A 17,935-nucleotide genomic window follows, 5' to 3' on the forward strand; every position below is an offset into this window, starting at 1 on the left:
TTTTTTTGGTCCCATGGGATAATTGTAGTCCCATGGGATATTTGTTGTCCCATGGGACAAAAAAAATCCCATGGGATTATTATTATCCCATGGGATTTTTAATATCCCATGGGACAAAATAAAATCCTATGGGATTCAAATTATAAATATATAGATATAAATATACAGTAATGTGTATGTTACAATGTATTCTATTTGGTAGTAAATTGTTATAAGATGAATCTTTTTAATTGAATATCTTTTTTCTTTGGAAATGTTAATTCAACATATTGTTCTATAACTATTCAAAACTAAACTTTTAAACAACAAAGTAGATAATGTAAGTATCAATATATCTTTATTTATGAATTATAGAATACTTTCTTGAAACACTATTATTTACCATTTAAAATCAATGAAAAACTCTAATATAAGGCTGAACATACTAGTACTGTAAATTCAGAAATTATTGCGTGCATTTATTATTGGATTTTTGTCATTTAAGACTAATATGAGATTTTAATATTTTACGATTTTGAGATCAGTTTAATTCATATAAAATATTTCTAAATGGGAGTTTAAATTATTGCGTTTACATCTGTGTTGCAATTTTTGCAAATATAAACCCTCACAACAATTCTTGAATTTACAGTAGCTATTTAAGTAAATCTATTTTTTTTCACAATATCCCTCCACACAAAACATTAATAGTTTCTTATCATCCAGCATTGTGTGATCTTATAGTCCACTTTTTGGTCATTCAGCGCACAGAACATTGACATTATTGTGGTTTCAATATCTTTGGTATTTAAAAGAACTTCAAATCATTGACTGAGTGATGAAAATAATAGCTGATCCAACTTTTGTCTTTGAATTTATTCTGGTCTTGTTTCTATGTTTTCTCCATTTATTCTAGATGATGAATTTCAATCCTTCTGAAAAAGAACCAATAAAATCTGAAGTATTATATAAAATGTTTTGCATACATGTAGCAATAATATGATTTTTAATAAAAATAGCTATGCGGTATGGATTTTACTGATTGTTAAAGGTTGTCCAATGTCATCAGTTTCTAACCTCTTACATCCTTTGGTCTCTGATGGAGAGTTGTCAAATTAGCAATATACCACATCTTCCTATTCTAATACTACCGGTATATAATAATCAATTAATTTATTCTTCTTTATAACGTTTGGGTATTTTCCCAAGTTATTTATATCATATATAAAGATCAATGTTAAAACTTTAGGCAATTATAATAACATATTCAATTATTCACTAGAATTTCAATATATTATACAAAATGCAGACAACAGAAACAATATATCTTTAAGCTTTTGAAGTTCTGACAGAGTTCAATTTGTGTTTTATTTCAATGTAAAAATACCTTGAAATCTTCGGACATATTGGAAATTATCATGATTATAACATTGATACAAAAAAATATATTGTTTCATACTTATTTTTTGTGTTGTTGGCTTGCTGTCTCATTTTACAGTTATACATACATCAATAATCTTCTTCTTTATTAAAAGTAAATATGGGATATTTTTATTTTTATAATCTGAAAACATTATATTTCTATCGAATAACTTATTACCAAGTTCACAAACACCAACGTGTTTGTCAGATACTTATTTTTAGACATGTATAAATGTTTCAGACCATATAAGTATTTGGACCGTACGTTTATGGTCCGAAACATATAAGTATACTCTTCCAGTCCGACCATATGCATACAATCAGACCATTTGAGTATACCCGGTACTTGTACTGTCTAATACCAGAGCTCAACCAAACATGTATTTTTATTTCTACTGCAATTAAACTTTTTGTATTAATCTATTAAAGATTTCAGTTATGTTGATCTGTAATGTATATTTGTTTCTAATAAACTTGACCAACTTCTTAAAATTGGGCAGACTGTACGCGTAGTCTAAATACTCATATGTTCTGGAACATAAACATGATTAACAAGCATTCGACAGGATGTCATGCTAAAATCCCTTAATATTAGTACTAAATTTTGAGTATATATATGTAAATCCACAGGCTACTTACTGAAATTAAAGAGGATACAATTTAGAGGAAGGACTGGACAGATGAATGCACCAACACTATTAAAACAGAGCATAAAACTTACCAAAAACAAGATGTGTTACATTTATCCTTCAGAAGCAGGAACATTGAAAGTTTTTTTTTTCTTTCTCTGCTGTCCATGGTATAAACTTTAAATTCATTCATGCAAAATATGAAAATCTGCAAAAGTAGGACCTTGAACCTCAGCTTATCCACATTTTGACTTTTGAGCTGCATATTTTTTTCTTCTTTTCATCTTGCTGACAATCTACATGATCTACATGATCTAAACATAAAAAAATGATAAAAACATAATTTTAGATTAACTTTGTGTTTTTATTTTTGTTGATACAAACAATTTTTCCCAGCTTAAAAGGAAAACATCATCACAAAAAAGGAGGTCATACTAACCTCCTAAATATTTAAACAAACCAAAATAATTACTTGATTAAGATCTTGTCATAAATTAATAGCATTGATACTCTTATTTTTGAAGACCATATATATATGTCTTTTGCATACTTATATTCCTTTGTACAACAGTATGCATATTAAGATTGATTCCGAGGACTTAAATGTTAAATTAGCATGATTAATTTTACAGTTTCTCAGCTCCATGTGTACAACATGAGAGTATCTTGCAATACTGTATATTCTGATATTCAGAACATATTGTGAGGTTTTTATTAATGCAAATGAGAGCTGTATATCATGCTCATTTCTGAGACATATTTATGAGCTGGACACCAGTGCCAAAATTTCCTCACTGCATTGAAGACCCATAGGTGACCTTCGGTCGTTGTCTGCTCTTTGGTTGTCACTTGTGTTGTTGTCTCTTTGACAAATTCCCAGTTTCTACTTCCCATTTTATAACATGTATGCAGATTTTTTCGTAAATTACAATAATCAATCACGCAATTCTGTCCATTATTTATTTGTTATTGAAAATAAGCAAAAATAAATGCACACAAAATTTAACATTGTTAATAAAGGCTTTTTTTAAAATTCAAAACAGTTGCCTACACCGTTAATTTCCTTGTTTAATTTATTTCATATTTTTAAAGCCTTAATAGCTAGCTAGATGGTATGCCTGGATGGATCCAGCCATTTTATAAAGGGGGTTCCCTGTTCCCAACCCAAGATTTAGGAGGGGTGGTTCCAACTATGTGTTCCCATTCAAATGCATTGAGTGTCAAAAAAAAAAGGAGGGGTTCCAAGTTGAACTACCAACCCCTAGAATCCTCCCCCTGTGATCCGGAATTTTTTTCACTTAACCACTGGGGATCTCAACCATTTAAAAGTTTTTCAAACATGTGAGGGTGGGGGTGACCCCCCCCCATGGACTCTCCCTATATTTCATTTGATGTGTTTTATTGTTCCATACAAGAATATATATGGTTTAGGGGTGGGGATCTTGACCGTTTACAAGATAATAGCACATTCTCAAATTGAACGGGACGGGGTGACCTCCAGGGACTTCTTTTTAATTTTAATTGATTTGTTTTATCGTCCCATTGAAGAATATATATGGTTTAGGGGTGGGGATCTGGACCGTTTACAAGATAATAGCACATTCTCAAATTGAACGAGGATGGGTGACCCCCAGTGACTAACCTTTAATTTTAATTGATTTGTTTTATAGTCCCATTCAAGAATATATATTGTTTAGGGGTGGGGATCTAAACCGTTTACAAGATAATAGCACATTCTCAAATTGAATGGGGTGGGGTGACCCCCCAGGGACTTCCCTTTAATTTTAATTGATTCATTTTATTGTCCCATTCAAGAATATATATGGTTTAGGGGTGGGGATCTAAACCGTTTACAAGATAATAGCATATTCTCAAATTGAAGGGGGTGGACTCACCCTCCCTTCTTTCTTCCCCCCAAAATATCTCATCACCACCACCCCCCCCCCTTTTTCCTCATTTCAATCACCCTGATATGATCTGATAGTTTTATCACTTACAATAGAAATTGGTTTAAATTCCCCAATTAATTCTAGTCGGTCAAATATATGAATAAATTGATTTAAATTTCATTTTTGATAAAGAAGGACAAAAGTTTTCTAGATGGTTAATAAACTAACTTGATAGTTACTAATTTGGGAAGCTTTCAAATTCATAGCATGCCGGTGGCTGTGTTCAAAGTGCTGGGTTTTTTTTATCACCCTCGTTGTTTGCGGACTAACGATTTAGGCCTGTGGTGGATAATAGTGTGCGTGCATTAATTTTCTATACCTTCTTAATTGATATTTTCAAATACTGACGGCAAGTGTTGTAATGTATGAGTGTCTTATTTGAGACCAACGTGCTATTTACATGTGCGATCGAAAATGCAGGGGAAGGAAACTTGTCAATTGTGTTTATTTTTAATCCAAAATAAAATAAGCCGCCGTAAAATTAATCTTGGGTTAATTCCTCAAATTGATGCAAGAGGCTTCTTTTTTTTTAAGCTATATTTTTAATGACTTACACTTTTTACCATTATTCTCTTTCTTTCACTATTCTTTATTCCTTTTTTTCTTTGCCCGTTATTCTCTATACCCTCTTATGATCTCTTATGTGGACTTTCGGTGGTTTATTTTTTTAGTTCTGTGATAAGTCAATATTTCATGCAGGTTCATGAAATAATGGTTTTATGCATATCAGCCAAGATTGTGCGTGGAATTTTAATAAACAATTCAACACCACATGTTATGTGAATTTGATTAATATCGATGAACATGAATTTGACAGCTAGTGACCCTTTTACAGGTAAAATTCAATTAACAAATTCTGACCTACTGGCATTCAACACCAAATTACCTACTTGCTGTATATTGATAAATGTGACTGTAGGTCAATACCTCAACATCGTGAATACGCCATGTGAGGTGTTGGTTATGTGTGCTACGGGGTCACTGGTGGCGCCTTCAAAACAGAAAAAAAAATTCAAGTAAAAAAGTGTGGAATTTTGTTGTTGAAAATTTAAGTGGTAAATTCCTGAAAAATGTACTTAATTCCGTTCAACTGCTAACATGTAAGTTCGATACGAAAATAGGATAAATAGCATCCGAAAAATTTGTGATCAGTAATTGAAGAGCAATGGGTAAAAAAAAAAACTGAAGAAGAAAAGTAAAAAGTAAAAGAAAGTCGTTGAATTAATTATTTTACAATTGTTTAAATATATGAGAGAATGTTTTAGGCAAATTGTCTTTATTTACAAATAAATGTATTTAAGTTCAGGAAATGATTTATTCTTCTGGCGGCTTCAAATATTTTTTTATCAATAACTTATACACAAGGAGACATTTTTTACTTTTGACAGCATGAACCGCAGTTCAATTCAATTCAAAGCTTTATTCATAGTCGGCATGTTACATAACAGTTAATTAGCAAACACAAATTAAGACACAAAATCGTTTACAAATAAATTTTATAGAAGGGAAAAAAAGGGGGGGGGGTAATACGCTCACATACTTCTAAAAAGATTTGCATATGAAAGCTGTCTAAAGATAATTTTAAATTATTTCAGGAGTTTTGAAAAAAGAATATATATATAGAGTTTAATTTTCGACGTCTATACTGTTACAAAAAAAGGTGATTCTTTTTCAAGATTTGGTACTTCAGTTTCGACTCAAAATTTCTTTTTAAATTGTTAGATGGCAAACTATTTAGGATAAGATTGTATCTGTTCTTTAAGTATTTATGGTGATATTGGCGACGAGTTTCATTATATTATAGCAAGGGCTTGTACAAGTTTTTTATTAAAGAATTTCAGCAATATAAATAGACGAAAGTAGGCAAACAATTATTAAGATCTCCAAGCGGGCCAAATTGTACATCGAAAAAGATCTATATTTCTAAACATTTTTAAATGATATAACTTGAATAGAAAATTTCCCAACTATGTGAAGATTCTTTATATTTCTAAACGTCTTCGATTATTACATACCAAAGAAAAATTTATTTAGCATATTCATATAATTTTATATTTTTTTCCAAGTAAACTTTTTTTGTCAAGTTTACTTCTATGTGTTTATAACCATCAACAGAAACACATTCTTTGCCATCACCAATCAGTCCTAATCATTAAAGATCAATTGACAAAATTCAAATGATGATTGGTATTGAAAATGATCATCGGTCATCCGTGACGTATTCTAAAATCCTAAATAACGGCGCATGTCGATAGATAGATAGTTTATTAATTATCGTCTCGCCATTTAAATTTCACCAAGGGGTTGAAGCAATGAAGGACTTTATAAAACCAAGGATGTGTATAGTTACTATACAAATCCTTGATAAAACCAGAGACATATAATACAATTATATTATATGTCTCTGATAAAACTATGTACATGTACTTATTAATATTTCTATAACAAATTATAAAAACATTTAGTGTAAAAAATCATCGATTTATAAATGTCTCTTTTTGCCTAAAATATATTTGCAGGTTTTGGCATTTTTGTAAATAACATTAATGTTTTGGCATCCCAATGCAAAACACAGGTGACAGCCGATTCAAACTTAAATAACTTCTTTAAAGTTGGTTTTATTTTATCAGAGACATATAATACATGTATATTATATGTCTCAATACATGTATGTATGTCTCAAATTTTATCAAAACAAAAATTACAAGATTAAGAAATAAGTTATGAATCGAATGAATACCCTCAACACTAAAATACATGTCCTAAGTGACTTTTTATGTCTTGCGTGCACCGAGGAGATCCTTAATGGTTTTTAGACGTACCATTATTATTTATGCATATATTTGAAACATTTTGTACATTATAGGTATTTATATGTGTGTATCAGACAAAATGACTTCCCAATTAGCAGAGGCGGATTTAGGTTTTTTTCCAGCCCCACCCCCACACACTAATCTTGGAAAATGGGAGATTATATAGGGAATCACTGAAGCATGACTGGCAGGGACCCCCTCTTAGGCAGTCAATGGGTCCCCGCTTATGAAAATTTCTGGATCAACCACTGCTTAGTTCTAGTTATCTAAGGTCCTAGTGTGAAATATAACCAATAGGAATTGGTCTTTTTAAACACTTTTACATAGGCCTACATGTATACGTTTTGTCAAGGGTTGGTTCATTACCGACCGTGCAAGGGCTGTATAGCCAGTCAAGGTCGTTAAAAACTTCCATTTGTTGGTTTATGCAATATTGAAATTATGATTACTCAATGCGCAGTTACTAGTTACTAGTTACTGAAGTTGATATTAGCTACTTTTCTTCTTTATTTCATATAATTGATTTTTTGATTTTTTTTCTTCTAAAAATTTGTGGTGTTGAAATAGGGAATAGACATAGATACCTAAGCACATTTAACAAAAGAAATTTTGTGTAATGTCATCAATCTGTATTACACGTAGACAGGATGAGGGCCCTCATGGTGTTTTTGATTATGTGATTACTTGGCCGTTTTTTTAATGATTATTTGATTATTAAGCCAAATATTTCATGATTATTTGATTACCTAGGACTGTATTTTTAGTTTATGATTATTTGATTACTAAAGATAAGCAAATATTTAATGATTATGTGATTATATTGGCAAAAAAATGGTGATTATGTGATTACTAGGACCCCCCCCATGAGGGGCCTCCAGGATGTTCTCTAGAAACTTTACTTTATACACACCGGAGAGTACACGCACTGTCGTAATGGAAAATTGCTGTATGTTATAATTACCTGTAATCAGCTTTGCAACAAATCAGTTGACTGACCATGTCATTACAGTTCAAACAGATTTCCCTCAAATCAAAATGGAATAGATATTTATAGATTATCGTTGATCATCTCAACGAGATTGATTTTCTCGCTTGAGCTGGTACAGCGAAAGTGAGAAAAGCAATCGAGTTGAGATGACCAATGATAATCTGTTTATCGCTATTTTACCTATGACGACGTTGTCAATTCCATGTCAATTTCGTTAGCAACGCCACGTGGTCTCCTTAGTTTCTAGCGATAATTTTCCATCTCAAGCGAGAAGCATGATATGAAAATTATCACAAAAAAAGATCAAAAGAAAAATGCACAAAATAGCGATAAATTTATATATATTCATTTTTTATATCTTTAAAATTTAAAACTTTAAAAAGTACACTTTGACAAAATTATGAAATATAACGAATTGAACAATTTAAAATAGTATTTTAACAAAGTTCAAGATATATAATTTTACAACGATCCTACAAATATCCAAACAAACGATAAATCTAACGATATGAACCTACACAGTTATATATTATAAGACTGACACACACCAGTTTGCTAACTCAGTGTGCTGGGCCAGGGTGCTGGGTGAGGTGTTGGAACTTGATATACATGTATCATTAAGTTACAGTTCTGTTAAGATTTGACTGCCTTTTTACAGGGAATTTTTATTCTTACAGTTAGTATATACTGTTCCTGGCTTTAAATGATTCTCTGCTCAGCAACTGGTGCGTAATTAGCATTTTTTTCACGTGATTTTATTCAAATATCTTGTAGCAGTAAAAAACACAAATTAATGTATTTTTCAAATAGCTTTATTCAGCTTTAAATAATTATAGCGAAAAACAGCGAACATGGGAAAATGAAATGTTTTTAGTAGCCTCATTATTAAATCTCCCGGTAAGTGTGATCAAATAAAGAGGTTCTCCGACTCCGTAATACTTGGAAAATCTTATCTGATTCAGGATCATTTCATCGGTTACACTCCCCCATCACCAGTGATTCTTTGTTTTTAGCTGACATTCTGAAAAAAAGTGTGTAAGTGTTGACTCGCAATTTGCATGATAAATAACAGATATCGACTCGTTACCCGGACTACTGCAAAAAACAATTATTCAGTTTACTGATTTAGATGGAAGGTAAACGGACAGAAAGTCGCAGGACAAAAAGTCACAGTACATGAAGTCACAAATTTGATAGGACAAAAAGTCACAAACAAATTGTTGACAATTGGTTTGAATATATATGAAAAAGATCTTGAAATATTTTCTTTTTATTACATATATTCATTTTTAATTTAAGGAAATTGCTCATAGAGCTTGATAAACACGATAAATGGAAATGTATTAGATTTTAATCTTGCAAAGGATATATTTATGGGGCCATATTTATTGGCAAATTGAAGCCATTTAAGTACCAAGCCACTTTGAAATTTTGTTTTCATAACAATTATTTGATTATTATTGATATTTATTGAATAAATTTTAATTACTAAGTTGCTTCTTAAATAAAACTTCAAGAAAAATACAAAAAAAAAGTGTTTTCTTGTTCAAAGAAAAATAATCTCTAAACTGAATTGTGACTTTTTGTCTGTGACTTGTTGACCGTGACTTTTTGTCCTGTGACTTTAAAAGTAGCGTTACAAAAATGTATATATATGCTTCTTTCAAAGGCGGATTGTGAGTGTGATTGAATGGTGTCCCCATTTTTAGCTCACCTGGCCCAAAGGGCCAAGTGAGCTTTTCTCATCACTTGGCGTCCGTCGGCGTCAACGTCTGTGATCGTTAACTTTTACAAAAATCTTCTCCTCTGAAACTACTGGGCCAAATTGAACCAAACTTGACCACAATCATCATTGGGGTATCTAGTTTAAAAAATGTGTGGTGTGACCCGGTCAACCAACCAAGATGGCCGCCTCCGCTAAAAATAGAACATAGGGGTAAAATGCAGTTTTTGGCTTATAACTCAAAAACCAAAGCATTTAGAACAAATCTGACGGGGTAAAAATGTTTATCAGGTCAAGATCTATCTGCCCTGAAATTTTCAGATGAATCGGTCAATCGGTTGTTGGGTTGCTGCCCCTGAATTGGTAATTTTGAGGAAATTTTGCTATTTTTGGTTATTATCTTGAATATTATTATAGATAGAGATAAACTGTAAACAGCAATAATGTTCAACAAAGTAAGATCTATAAATAAGTCAACATGACAAAAATGGTCAGTTGACCCGTTTAGGAGTTATTGCCCTTTATACTCAATTTTTAACCTTTTTCGTAAATTAAAGTAATCTTTTACAAAAATCTTCTCCTCTGAAACTACTGGGCCAAATTAATCCAAACTTGGCCACAATCATCTTTGAAGTATCTTGTTTAAAAAATGTGTGGCGTGACCTGGTCAACCAACCAAGATGGCCGCCAAGGCTAAAAATAGAACATAGGGGTAAAATGCAGTTTTTGGCTTATAACTATGAAACCAAAGCATTTAGAAACACTGGACACTTTAAATTTGCAAAACACTCATTTGCAAATCCGCCGCCGCCTCAAATAAGAGCTACAGTGTCATGTATATAACCAAAATGTGCGGAATTACATGGGATTCAATAATTTCATTAGTTTTCTACTGTTACTATTATATTTATTTTGCTATTTGATTTATAAAAACATGGGATTTTCAATATCCCATGGGACAGGGCAAAATCCCATGGGATTTACCATTATCCCATGGGATTTTGGTTAAATCCCATGGGATTTTTTTTGGTCCCATGGGATAATTGTAGTCCCATGGGATATTTGTTGTCCCATGGGATTATTATTATCCCATGGGATTTTTAATATCCCATGGGACAAAATAAAATCCTATGGGATTCAAATTATAAATAGATAGATATAAATATACAGTAATGTGTATGTTACAATGTATTCTATTTGGTAGTAAATTGCTATAAGATGAATCTTTTTAATTGACTATCTTTTTTCTTTGGAAATGTTAATTCAACATATTGTTCTATGACTGTTCAAAACTAAACTTTTAAACAACAAAGTAGATAATGTAAGTATCAATATATGTTTATTTATGAATTATAGAAAACTTTCTTGAAACACTATTATTTACCATTTGAAATCAATGAAAAACTCTAATATAAGGCTGAACATACTAGTACTGTAAATTCAGAAATTGTGTGCATTTATTATTGGATTTTTGTCATTTAAGACTAAAATGAGATTTTAATTTTTTACGATTTTGTGATCAGTTTAATTCATATAAAATATTTCTAAATGGGAGTTTGAATTATTGCGTTTACAACTGTGTTGCAATTTTTGCAAATATAAACCCTCACAATAATTCTTGAATTTACAGTAGCCATTTAAGTAAATCTATTTTTTTCACAAAATCCCTTCACACAAAACATTAATAGTTTCTTATCCTCCAGCATTGTGTGATCTTATAGTCCACTTTTTGGTCATTCAGCACAGAACATTGACATTATTGTGGTTTCAATATCTTTTGGTATTTAAAAGAACTTCAAATCATTGACTGAGTGATGAAAATAATAGCTGATCCAACTTTTGTCTTTGAATTTATTCTGGTCTTGTTTCTATGTTTTCTCCATTTATTCTAGGTAATGAATTTCAATCCTTCTGAAAAAGAACCAATAAAATCTGAAGTATTATATAAAATATTTTGCATACATGTAGCAATAATATGATTTTTAATAAAAATACTATGCAGTATGGATTTTACTGATTGTTAAAGGTTGTCCAGTGTCATCAGTTGCTACCCTCTTACATCCTTTGGTCTCTGATGGAGAGTTGTCAAATTAGAATATACCACATCTTTCTATTCTAATACTACCGGTATATAACAATCAATTAATTTATTCTTCTTTATAACATTTGGGTATTTTCCCAAGTTATATATATCATATATATATAAAGATCAATGTTAAAACTTTAGGCAATTATAAGAACATATTCCATTATTCACTAGAATTTTCAATATATTATACAAAATGCAGACAACAGAAACAATATATCTTTAAGCTTTTGAAGTTCTGACAGAGTTCAATTTGTGTTTTATTTCAATATAAAAATACCTTGAAATCTTCGGACATATTGGAAGTTATAACATTGATACAAAAAAAATATATTGTTTTATTCTTATTTTTTGTGTTGTTGGCTTGCTGTCTCATTTTACAGTTATACATACATCAATAATCTTCTTTATTAAAAGTAAATATGGGATATTTTTTATTTTTATAATCTGAAAACATTATATTTCTATCGAATAACTTATTACCAAGTTCACAAACACCAACGTGTTTGTCAGATACTTATTTTAAGACATGTATAAATGTTCCAGACCATATAAGTATTTGGACCGTACGTTTACGGTCCGAAACATATAAGTATACTCTTACAGTCTGACCATATGCATACAATCAGACCATTTGAGTATACCCGGTACTTGTACTGTCTAATACCAGAGCTCAACCAAACATGTATTTTTATTTCTACTGCAATTAAACTTTTTGTATTAATCTATTAAAGATTTCAGTTATGTTGATCTGTAATGTATATTTGTTTCTAATAAACTTGACCAACTTCTTAAAATTGGGCAGACTGTACGCGTAGTCTAAATACTCATATGTTCTGGAACATAAACATGATTAACAAGCATTCGACAGGATGTCATGCTAAAATCCCTTAATATTAGTACTAAATTTTGAGTATATATATGTAAATCCACAGGCTACTTACTGAAATTCATGGCAAACAGTCACCAAAAAATTAAAGAGGATACAATTTAGAGGAAGGACTGGACAGATGAATGCACAAACACTATTAAAACAGAGCATAAAACTTACCAAAAACAAGATGTTTTACATTTATTCTTCAGAATCAGGAAAATTGAAAAGTTTTTTTTTCTTTCTCTGCTGTCCATGGTATAAACTTTAAATTCATTCATGCAAAATATGAAAATCTGCAAAAGTAGGACCTTGAACCTCAGCTTATCCACATTTTGACTTTTGAGCTGCATATTTTTTTTTCTTTTCATCTTGCTGACAATCTACATGATCTAAACATAAAAAAATGATAAAAACATAATTCTAGATTAACTTTGTGTTTTTATTTTTGTTGATACAAACAATTTTTCCCAGCTTAAAAGGAAAACATCATCACAAAAAAGGAGGTCATACTAACCTCCAAAATATTTAAACAAACCAAAATGATTACTTGATTAAGATCTTGTCATAAATTAATAGCATTGATACTCTTATTTTTGAAGACCATATATATATATGTCTTTTGCATACTTATATTCCTTTGTACAACAATATGCATATTAAGATTGATTCCGCGGACCTAAATGTTAAATTAGCATGATTAATTTTACAGTTTCTCAGCTCCATGTGTACAATATGAGAGTATCTTGCAATACTGTATATTCTGATATTCAGAACATATTGTGAGGTTTTTATTATTTGCAAATAAGAGCTGTATATCATTCTCATTTCTGAGACATATTTATGAGCTGAAGACCAGTGCCAAAATTTCCTCGCTGCATTGAAGACCCATAGGTGACCTTCGGTCGTTGTCTGCTCTTTGGTTGTGTCGTGTTGTTGTCTCTTTCACAAATTCCCAGTTTCTACTTCCCATTTTATAACATGTATGCAGATTTTTCGTAAATTACAATAATCAATCACACAATTCTGTCCATTATTTATTTGTTATTGAAAATAAGCAAAAATAAATGCACACAAAATTTAACATTGTTAATAAAGGCTTTTTTTAAATTCAAAACATTTGCCTACACCTTTAATTTCCTTGTTTGATTTATTTCATATTTTTAAAGCCTTAATAGCTAGCTAGATGGTATGCCTGGATGGATCCAGCCATTTTATAAAGGGGGTTCCCTGTTCCCAACCCAAAATTTAGGAGGGGTGGTTCCAACTTTATGTTCCCATTCAAATGCATTGATTGTCCAAAAAAAAGGGGGGTTCCAAGTTGAACTTCCAACCCCTAGAATCCTCCCCCTGTGATCCGGAATTTTTTTCACTTAACCACTGGGGATCTCAACCATTTAAAAGTTTTTCAAACATGTGAGGGTGGGGGTTACCCCCCCCCCCCCCCATGGACTCTTCCTATATTTCATTTGATATGTTTTATTGTTCCATACAAGAATATATATGGTTTAGGTGTGGGGATCTTGACCGTTTACAAGATAATAGCGCATTCTCAAATTGAACGGGATGGGGTGACCCCCAGGGACTTCCTTTTAATTTTAATTGATTTGTTTTATCGTCCTATTCAAGAATATATATGGTTTAGGGGTGGGGATCTGGACCTTTTACAAGATAATAGCACATTCTCAAATTGAACAGGGATGGGTGACCCCCAGGGACTAACCTTTAATTTTAATTGATTTGTTTTATAATCCCATTCAAGAATATATATGGTTTAGGGGTGGGGATCTAAACCGTTTACAAGATAAAAGCACATTCTCTAATTGAACGGGGTGGGGTGACCCCCAGGGACTTCCCTTTAATTTAAATTGATTCGTTTTATTGTCCCATTCAAGAATATATATGGTTTAGGGGTGGAGATCTAAACCGTTTACAAGATAATAGCATATTCTCAAATTGAAGGGGGTGGGGATTACCCCCGAGGGACTCACCCTCCCTTCTTTCTTCCCCCTAAAATACCTAATCACCACCCCCCCTTCCTCATTTCAATCACCCTGATATGATCTGATATAAATTTTAATAGTTTTATCACTTACAATAGGAATTGGTTTAAATTCCCCAATTAATTCAGGCGCGGATCCAGAGGGGGGGTTCCGGGGGTTGGAACCCCCCCTTTTTTTTGGACGATCAATGCATTTGAATGGGGACATGTAATTGGAACCCCCCTTTGTCCTGGGTTAGGAACCCCCCCCCCCCTTTTTAAAATGGCTGGATCCGCCCCTGTAATTCTAGTCCGACGGTCAAATATATGAATAAATTGATTTAACCTTTATACCATTAATATCAACATTTTTCATTTTTGATAAAGAAGGACAAAAGTTTTCTATGGGTAGAAATTGATAGCTACTAATTTTGAAAGCTTTCAAATTCATAGCATGCCGGTGGCTGTGTTCAAAGTGCTGGTTTTTTTTATCACCCTCGTTGTTTGCGGACTAACGATTTAGGCCTGTGGTGGATAATAGTGTGCGTGAATTAATTTTCTATACCTTCTTAATTAATATTTTCAAATACTGACGGCAAGTGTTGTAATGTATCAGTGTCTTATTTGAGACCAACTTGCTATTTACATGTGCGATCGAAAATGCAGGGGAAGGAAACTTGTCAATTGTGTTTATTTTTAATCCAAAATAAAATAAGCCGCTGTAAAATTAACCTTGGGTATAAAATTCCTCAAATTGATGCAAGAGGCTTCCTTTTTTTAAGCTATATTTTTAATGACTTACACTTTTTACCATTATTCTCTTTCTTTCACTATTCTTTATTCCTTTTTTTTTTCTTTGCCCGTTATTCTCTATACTCTCTTATGTGGACTTTCGGTGGTTTATTTTTTTAGTTCTGTGATAAGTCAATATTTCATGCAGGTTCATGAAATAATGGTTTAATTTATGCATATCAGCCAAGATTGTGCGTGGAATTTTAATAAACAATTCAACACCACACGTTTATGTGAATTTGATTAAAATCGATGAACATGAATTTGACAGCTAATGACCCTTTTACAGGTAAAATTCAATTAACAAATTCTGACCTACTGGCATTCAACACCAAATTACCTACTTGCTGTATATTGATAAATGTGATTGTATGTCAATACCTCAACATCGTGAATACGCCATGTGAGGTGTTATGTGTGCTACGGGGTCACTGGTGGCGCCTTCAAAACAGAAAAAAAAAATCCAAGTAAAAAAGTGTGGAATTTTGTTGTTGAAAATTTAAGTTGTAAATTCCTGAAAAATGTACTTAATTCCGTTCAACTGCTAACATGTAAGTTCGATACGAAAATAGGATAAAAAGCATCCGAAAAATTTGTGATCAGTAATTATTATTCGAATAAATGAAGAGCAATGGGTAAAAAAAAACTGAAGAAGAAAAGTAAAAAGTAAAAGAAAGTCGTTGAATTAATTATTTAATTATTTTACAATTGTTTAAATATATGAGAGAATGTTTTAGGCAAATTGTCTTTATTTACCGATAAATGTATTTAAGTTCAGGAAATGAATTATTCTTCTGGCGGCTTTAAATAATTTTTTTATCAATAACTTAAACACAAGGAGACATTTTTGACCTTTGACAGCATGAACCGCAGTCAATTAGCAAACACAAATTAAGACACAAAATCGTTTACAAATAAATTTTATAGAGGAAAAAAAAGGGGGGTAATACGCTCACATACTTCTACAAAGATTTGCATATGAAAGCTCTCTAAAGATAATTTTAAATTATTTCAGGAGTTTTGAAAAAAGAATATATATATATATATATACAGTTTAATTTTCGACGTCTATACTGTTACAAAAAAAAAGGTGATTCTTTTTAAAGATTTGGTACTTCAGATTCGACTCAAAATTTCTTTTTGAATTGTTAGATGGCAAACTATTTAGGATAAGATTGTATCTGTTCTTTAAGTAATTATGGTGATATTGGCGACGAGATTCATTATATTATAGCAAGGGTTTGTACAAATCCTTGATTAAAGAATTTCAGCAATATAAATAGACGAAAGTAGACAAACAATTATTAAGATCTCCAAGCGGGCCAAATTGTACATCGAAAAAGATTTATATTTCTAAACGTTTTTAAATGATATAACTTGAATAGAAAATTTCCCAACTATGTGAAGATTTTTTATATTTCTAAATGTCTTCAATTATTACATACCAAAGAAAAATTTATTTAGTATATCCATATAATTTTATATTTTTTTCCCAAGTAAACTTTTTTTTGTAAAGTTTACTTCTATGTGTTTATAACCATCAACAGAGACACATTCTCTGCCATCACCAATCAGACCTAATCATTAAAGATCAATTGACAAAATTCAAATGATGATTGGTATTGAATATAATCATCGGTCATCCGTGACGTATTCTAAAATCCCAAATAACGGGTACGCACTGAAACCCGGACCGGACCGGACTCCGGACCCGGACTTTGGTATGAAACCCGGACCCGGACCCGGACTGAATGCCGGACCCGGACTGGGTAATAATTATGAATTTTCTTAGAATCACCTTTTCTTTTTTTAATCAGGAGAAGGAAGATAATTTTTTATGAACTGTAACACAGTACATTATAATAATAAGATAATCAAATTTTGCTCTTTAATACTCTTGTATAGTCTAGAAGAGAAGACAAGTATGCAAGTTAGCCTTGCAATGATTCTGTATCTTCAATTTACAGTTGTGCAATTACTTTTTAAAAAAAATCATACATACAGTATGAATGTTTACAAATGACTTTAAAAACATGGAAATATTTTTTTATAAATTATATGGAGAAAGTGGATTTTCTTAGAATTATTTTTTCCGTTTTTTATTAAAATTATTCAGAAGGAAGTTAATTTTGGCAGAAATAAACAAGATGCATTACATGTATAATAATTATGAAAATTAATCAGACCTGTATAACCGGCCCCATATACTGCGGATATATACCGTGACAGTAGTTTATATGGGCAGCAGTGACGCGATGCATGAACACGCATTACGTAATTGTGTACGTAATTATGTGTTTTAAAGTCCGACAGGAAATCACTAGAATACCTGGTCATGTCACCTCACAATAACTCTGGCAATAATTCCGTTAGTCTTACTGATAATCAAATTAGGGAAAGACCGAATCATAGACAAATATATTACATAAAAGTGTTATGAACAAAATGATATTTTGAAAACTGTTGAACTATGAAATGATTTAAAAAAATAATCTTATTTATAATCCCATACATGTATTTGAATCATAAACTTAGAACTGAGACTACTATACTATTATAGTAGTCTCAGACTTAGAAAGAAAAAAAAACAGTTTAAAAACGACTGACTAAAGTTGGCAGTAGTCCTTTTGTGTCAGTTAATGTTTTTCAAGGGTATCATTTGCGCCATTTTTTCTTACAAATATATCAATTGCGCCAATATT

The 17,935-nt window shown here is 31.5% G+C and overlaps 2 long non-coding RNA genes across 2 annotated transcripts; both read right to left on the reverse strand.

Moving 5' to 3' along the window:
• Positions 1–390: 390 nt before the first annotated feature.
• LOC143075114 (uncharacterized) lies at positions 391–5,366 on the reverse strand. Its single transcript, XR_012978232.1, has 3 exons — positions 4,534–5,366; positions 2,123–2,335; positions 391–914 (listed from the first exon to the last, which is right to left on the reverse strand). It is a non-coding gene; the product is annotated as an uncharacterized LOC143075114 (long non-coding RNA).
• Positions 5,367–10,827: 5,461 nt separating this feature from the next.
• Positions 10,828–15,213, reverse strand: LOC143075115 (uncharacterized). The gene is made up of 3 exons (XR_012978233.1): positions 15,007–15,213; positions 12,641–12,852; positions 10,828–11,414 (listed from the first exon to the last, which is right to left on the reverse strand). It is a non-coding gene; the product is annotated as an uncharacterized LOC143075115 (long non-coding RNA).
• Positions 15,214–17,935: the final 2,722 nt, after the last annotated feature.

The sequence above is a fragment of the Mytilus galloprovincialis genome, chromosome 5, assembly GCF_965363235.1.
Source record: "Mytilus galloprovincialis chromosome 5, xbMytGall1.hap1.1, whole genome shotgun sequence".
Taxonomy (NCBI): domain Eukaryota; kingdom Metazoa; phylum Mollusca; class Bivalvia; order Mytilida; family Mytilidae; genus Mytilus; species Mytilus galloprovincialis.